Source organism: Tupaia chinensis, unplaced genomic scaffold (genome assembly GCF_000334495.1).
Source record: "Tupaia chinensis unplaced genomic scaffold, TupChi_1.0 Scaffold000321_1, whole genome shotgun sequence".
Lineage (NCBI taxonomy): Eukaryota > Metazoa > Chordata > Mammalia > Scandentia > Tupaiidae > Tupaia > Tupaia belangeri.
In genome coordinates this window covers 364,650-371,849 of record NW_006159815.1, presented here as the reverse complement: position 1 = coordinate 371,849, position 7,200 = coordinate 364,650, and the positions used below count along the sequence as shown (strand labels likewise).

Here is a 7,200-nt window from a genome sequence, read left to right as displayed (position 1 = left end):
TCCCTACAAATAAGACATTTTGCAAAAGAAAATGCATCAAGAGCTGGGTCTACTTTCACTTTGCATTTGGTTATTTCAAGCCCTGTGAAGCCACACCAGTAACAAGTTCCAGTTCTCACATCTTGATTTTCAAGGGCAAATGGGCAATCTGCAATTGCATAGTCAGGTTTTCCTTTTTAAATCCCATTAATCCCATTTTATGCCATTGTATTTTCTCTGCTGCTTGTCTTTTTAAAATGTATTTATTATATTCATTCACTGTATATCATGGCATACACAATGAGATTTCCCATTCAGAATATACTGTATGTTGACTTAATAAAGGGTATTACCATGCACAGTTTTAACATCTTTATTCCCACCAAATTTCTTTATAATTTTATTCATTCATTTTAATTTGACCAGAGAGGCAGAGAGAGAGATCGATAAAGAGGGAGGGAGGGAGGGAGGGAGAGAGAGAGAGAAAGCAAGTCCCCAGGTCCAGTACCTGAACTGTGCTCAGCCATGTGAGAATGTCCAGTGTCTTAACCACTATGGCACCTACTGGTCCCACCAGACCTCCTTTAAAGCAACTTCAATTTCTTTCCTTACATCCTGTCTTTTGACAGAATCTCCCCATTGTGAACCATCTGTGAGTGCTGTCTTAAGTATTCCATGAACCCATTCATATCTTCATTTAACTACTCCTTTTTCCTTCTGTTCTATTTATGTTTTGGTGGGGTGGATTGTTTTTAAGGGACAGCCTACTGGCTTCATGTTGTTTATGCTTTGGTAAGTTTTGGCTTGTTTTCTTAAAGGACCCTTCATGTCCTCCCATGATGTTGTAAGCACAGATCACTTTTTATGTAGTAACTTGTACCCACCTGGTCATAGCTTCATCAGAGGTGCTTTATCACATGTAAATCCTCTAGAACAGCAGAGTTAGCAATAAATAAATAAATAAATAAATAACCATACAATTTTTGTGTGCAGCAGAATTTTTGCTCACATTTATTTTAACCAAGGGGGAAATATAAGATGTGCAACTTGGCCAGCAGGTGGCGTGGTGATTAAGGTGCTGGATTCCCACATGGCCAACAACAGTTTGACACCCAGGCCTGGGAGACTAAAATTCCTGCCAGACATGGATGTGTGCATGCCATAATCCCAGGAGAACAAGGAAGATATTGTGATATGACCATAAACACTGGGGGTGATTTCTTACTTTCCCTCACTCTTTCTCTCTTTCTCTCTCTCTGGTGAGCACACACACATTCCATGGCAAAAACTGTACAAAAAAATAGATGTGTGATTAATGTCAATAACCTCTGTCCCCCTTGTAGTTTTGGGGACTAGATTTACAAACTGGCAAATGGACATTGAGTGGGCAGTTAGGAACTGGAGCTTACTCTATTCTCCCTAGCCCACAGCCCACAGCTCACTGCCCACCATCCAACCTATGGCTCCAGGTGCAGCCTGTGCTCCCAGAAACTGGAGCATGTGCAGGCTGACATCAAGGTCCTCAGAGTGCCCCAAGTCCAGGGCACCCTCCTGCCCATCCCTTCATGGCCACTGATAGTTTGTCACCTCTGCTGTACCTAAGCCTCCATATCTGCTTTGACCAGGGTATGGGCTTGGTTTGATATCCCCCAGACAGGCTGGGGTCCAGGCCCACTGAATTCCACATGAGCTGTCCAGTCCCCTCCTAGGCACAGTTCAAGACATATGTCATTCAGGTTCAGCCTCCCAGGATGCCATCCCTGGGGACACAGCAGCACATTCTGCCCTAATCTATTAACCATTTAGTAGTATGTTACTTAATGTGCCATGATGGGTGTTGCCTATCCGTCTAAACCCTCTTACTCTGGGGGCTAGATTGGGTTCACCATCTTGAGTCTTTTGTGGGAAGGGGCTGGCAGATTGGGTAGGTATCAGCCTGGGCTGGGACAGAGAGGAAGTGAAAGTCATTGGATAGGCCACCCTCTACCCGCCTGACTCTCCCAAAACCCCTGAGGAGCTCCAGGTCCTTCAAGGATGGCACCAACAGCCCCTTTCTGTATCTAAGAAGTGAAAACTTCTCCTGCACCTGCCACTGCAGGGATGTGGTAGCTGGATGTCTGTGCATCTAGGACCACTGAGCTCTGTGCTACATATCCACCAGGAGAGTTCCCATGGCAGAAATGTACACTTGGAGATCCTGGCCTGTGCCAGCTGTTCTCTATGTGCCCAAGTCAATAAGAAGACTTGAAAAGTTCAGACCATTACTCATCCTATTTTCCACACTTTTCTATCTCAAAGTTATTTTCCTCCCAGAATTTGAAGAAACAAATCTTGAGATTCCTATCTTATATATAATTTGGATGAGGCCATAACACAAACATCATTCTCTTGACATTTTAAGGAATATATTTTAATTTTATTTATTATTTTAATTTTATCAGAGAGAAGCAAAGAGAAAGAGAAAGTGCGAAAACAAGGCACCAGGTCTGAGACTCAAACTACGATGGCTCAGATGGGAACCCATACCTTAACTCCCATGCCACCTGCTGGCCTGCAATTTGTTCTCCCAACGTCCACTCTTCTGAAGATGTTATCTTCTTCAATATTAGTTTATTGAAAAAGATGATTATAAATTTTGTTTCAGGCACCATGTTGACATTTTAACTCATAATGATTTATTTCTTCACTATAAAACAAATTTTAGAAATATATCATAAATATGGGCTTACTTTAAGTAGTACTTCTTATTGCTATGAACCAGCTGCAGTTTGGTGTCAGTGACCACACCAAAGTTCAGGTGCTCACTGATGAAAAGTCAACACTTGAGAGACAATTGGTGATGAAAAGGAAAGACACTTTCATTCAGAAAATTTTGAGTTGAAAAGATGGTGAACTAATGCTCAAAAACCATCTCCACTGAGGAACATCAATCTGGCTGATGAGAAACACCTACTGTGGCATCTCTGAAAAGAAAAACAGCATTGAATAAATGCTAATACTTCCAGCAGTGGAGTGATGCAAGACTGACAAACTGTAAGAAAGACTGGATGCTCCTGGAGTACTGAATGTCAGCTTAGAGACATAAAGGATATGTCAAGTATCTAAACTTGGAGAGACTCCAAGGAGTGAACCAGAGGAGGTGAGAGGAACTATTCTCCAAAATTACATGTTTTATACAGTAACCTCAGACCCCAGCACTCTTCAATTGCATAACAATAGAACTGGCAAGGAGATAACACTCATTGCAAAAAGTACAAGGTTATAACACTTCAGGGAAGACATTAAATTTTTTTTTCACCACCCCACCCTAAGAGTTTGGCAACATCATGTAAAACAACCAGCTGGTAAAGCATAGAATATGATTAAGACCAGAAAATTTCACATCTTCATGGTCCTGTGGAATTGAAAGGAACAATACAGAGGAGAAGAAGCACCTGTGATTGGGAGAAATGAGGTGAATGCTCCCAATGACTGAAAACTACCAGTGTTTTTGTACAACAAAGAACAAGGGCCCTGTGCATTCCCACCCCCACCCCATACCTGTGAAAGCACCAACCTCATCAGTGACTGAGACATCTGGATATTTCCCCCAACAAGCTGGCTGGTCTAGACTTTCTCTCTCTTCAGACTCAAGTCTCAGGGAATGGCTACTTGGCCCCTCTAAGGCCACCTGCTGTGCATCTCTTCAGAATATTCCTCAACTCTTAAGTATAAAAAAAGCAGAGAGGAGGGTACATGAGAAATGGGGACAAGATATTGTCTTCTCAGAGGGAAGAAGACAGTGCACTGCCCCAGGACACCCATAATCCTGGAGAAAACCACAGTCACCTAGCTGCCTGGATCTAATCAAACCCTGGCTGATGGCAGGGACCATAGATCAGCCATGCTGACCCCACTTGATCCCCTGAGACTCAGCAACCTTCTGTTTCTCAGGAGGCTGTCTTACCAGGGCCACATCCAGGTTTTGCTGTTCTGACTACACATGCAGGCTCAAAATGACCCTACCAAATTTATATTGCCTCTGCCCCCTCCTAACATCTTCACCAAGGCTACCTCTGGGTTTTATGGGTCACCCTGAGGCCTCCAAGGCCAGTCACCTAGGCTTTGCTTGGAACCACAAGACTTTGCTTACCTCCACACCTTGTGGGCCATCTCCCCTGGACCCAGTTCAGACTTAGTAGGCCTCATTGTCTTTGAGCACTGCAAGGCACCTCACGTGACCCTGCTTCACTTAGGGCCTCATGTTCTGCTTTCTTTTTGCTTATCCCTGTCCACTTTTGGGCATAACAGGCTTTCCAACTCAGACCCCATTTAGCTGGACTGGTCTCAATAGGTACTTGATCTAAACCTGGTTAGAGCACACTTGGAAGTGTGGGCTGGGCTGCAAGCCTATGGGCTTTATAAAATTTCCTGCCCGCACCCCACTGTGTCCCCAATGTGTACACATTGGTCTCAGCCCTGCTTGGCCCTGCCCACCTCTGTACCTCACAAGATCACCTCTCCTGGCACCCCATGAATACTTTTTTCCCACTTCTCTCTTCTTCAGAGTCCTATTGAAACTATGCCTAAGGCTTACTTCCTCCATACAACATGAAGAACCCTGCCTAGTGCCCACTTCCTCTGACAGGTGGTACATACACATTCTTCCCTGGTCCACTGAGCCCTGGTTGAAGATTAGCCCTGCAAATGGCCCCCTCTGAGCCCCACTAGTCCATAGCCTCAGAGGAAGAAACAGAGCCCCCTTACCCAACTCAAAAGGGAATCTCCTCCCACCTATAATGATTCCTGATAATAGATTATTCTACAAAAAAATTTAATGAGAATCAATGTCAAAATGGTTAACCAGTACTAAAGGTCACAGCCATATGAAAAATAATTTAAAAATACTAAAAAATAATAAGAATAAAACACAGGGACCAGCAGTTGGTATAATGGTTATGTCACTGGACTCCCATACAGTTGGCTGTGGTTCAAGTCCTGGACCCAGTGGCTTAAACTCATGTTGGGTACGTGTGCATGTGTGCCCAAGATCCCGAGAGGAGAATGGAGGAGAAGGGATTGCGGCATGGCCATGCCCCCCCCCAGGGGGTGATTTCTCACTTTCTGTCTACTCTCTCTGTCTTTCTGATACCCTATAAGAAAAACCTCTCCAAAATAATAATAATAATAATAATAAAAAAACACCACCACTAGGTAGTATTTACTACCATGCAGGCAGGTAGCAAGGTGGTTAAAGGCACTGGATTTCCACATGGCCAATCACAGTTTGTGTCCTGGACCAGACAGCTTGCTTTTTCACTTTCCCTCCCACTCTCTCTGGTCAAATTGGAAAATAATAATGATAATGTTAAATAAATAAATAAAATTTTAAAAATATATATATATACCACCACTATAGAAGGTACTCCCCAAACCAGGTATTCCACTATGTCTGAAACCCAAAGAGATACAAAAAATATGAAGTGAAAAAAACTAAATGAGGGAACCAGTAGTTAGCGTAATGGCTATGTTGCTGGACTTCCACTTAGCCGACCGAGGTTCGCATCCCAGACCCAGTGGCTTAAAACTCACACCAGGCGCGTGTGCGTACGTGCCCAAGATCCCAAGAGTAGAATGGAGGAGAAGGGATTGCGGCGTGGCCATCCCCCCTGTGTGTGGGGGGGTGATTTCTCACTTTTTGTCTCTATGTCTCTCTCTGTCTGTCTGGTGAGCACATGCACCCTATAGCGAAAACCTCTCAAAAACAAACAAACAAAAAAACAAAACAAAACAAAAAACAAACAAAAAAAAACAACTAAATGAATAAAAATAAAACAAGAATAAAAGAAACCCAAGCAAACAACAAGAAAATATGTCACTTCCAAAGAGACACATTAATTTTACTCTAATAAGTAAAACACATGAAGTTATATAAAGTTATATAACTGTTGGAAACTGAAACCAGGATATTGATTATAGCCAAACTCAATGAGATGCAAGAAAATTTTAGGAGATAAGAAAAACAATGAATGAGAAAGATTCAATACAGAGAAAAATAGTTTTAAGAACATTAATAAAGAGGGTCAGCAGGCAGCATGCAGGTTAAGGTGCTGGGTCTCACATGGCCAATTCCACAGTTCAAATCCTGGACCCAGTGGCTTAAAAATCACACTATGCGTACATGCCTAAAATCCTGTAAGGAGACAAGAGAAGCAATTGTGCTGCGACCATCTGCCCAGGGAATAATTTCTCTTACTCTCTCTCTGTCTCTTTGATGAGCACATGCACCCAATAGGAAAATTAAAGAAAATCCTAGAGATATATATAGGTAATAAAATATTCTGTACAGTGCACTGCCAAAATAATAGGCTGTGCAAAAGAGTTTCTGAACTTAAAGATACAACCTTTTGAATAATTCAAACTCCCAAAAAGAAAAAGAAAATTAAAAATGAAGAAAATAGGTACAGTAAGTGGTGTGATGGTTAAGGTGCTGGACTCCCACAGTATCCACTGTGGTTTGAGTCCAAGATCTGGCAACCTGAAAATAACACCAGACACATATGCGTGTGTGCCCAAAATCTTGAGAGAATAGAAAAGGCATCGCAGAGTGGCCATCCTCTCTCAAAGGTAATTTTTTAGTTTCTATTTGTCTCTCTCTGTGCTATATGGGGGAATGACTGGCCAAAATTAACAAGGTCATGAATCTGGACAGTCACCCAGTTAATTTGGTGTGTTTAACTAAAATAGCAGAACCTTCATCCAATCCATTAAAAAAAGTAGAACTTAAGAGGGTATCATTTTGATCAATTTGATAGCTTGCCTCTGTCATACTAGAATATCATTTAAAGCTTTTTCTTAGCCATTCAAAATAATCAATGTTCATTCATCCTTTATTTCTATTGTTGAATTTTACTTCAACATTCCTTGGAAATACTTATGGTATAGCTGCATCAAGAACTTTTCTTGGGGACCAGCAGATGGTGTAATGGTTAGATAGCTGGATTCCCACAGTCGACTGTGGTTCGAGTCCTGGACCCAGTGGCTTAAACTCATACTGGACATGTGTGTGTGCATGCATGCCCAAGAGCCCAAGAGGAGAATGGAGGAGTAGAGATTGTGGTGTGGCCATCCTCCCAGGGAAGGCGGTGATTTCTCACTTTCTGTCTGTCTGTCTGTCTCTGTCTTTCTGGTGAACTCACATGTCCTATACAGAAAATGTCACAAAAAAAAGAGAGAGAGAGA

The 7,200-nt window shown here is 42.4% G+C and overlaps 1 pseudogene; it reads right to left on the bottom strand.

Moving 5' to 3' along the window:
* LOC102490618 (zinc finger CCHC domain-containing protein 9 pseudogene) overlaps positions 1 to 817 on the bottom strand; it is a 1,257-nt pseudogene extending 440 nt beyond the window's left edge.
* Between the last annotated feature and the right edge of the window lie 6,383 nt (positions 818 to 7,200).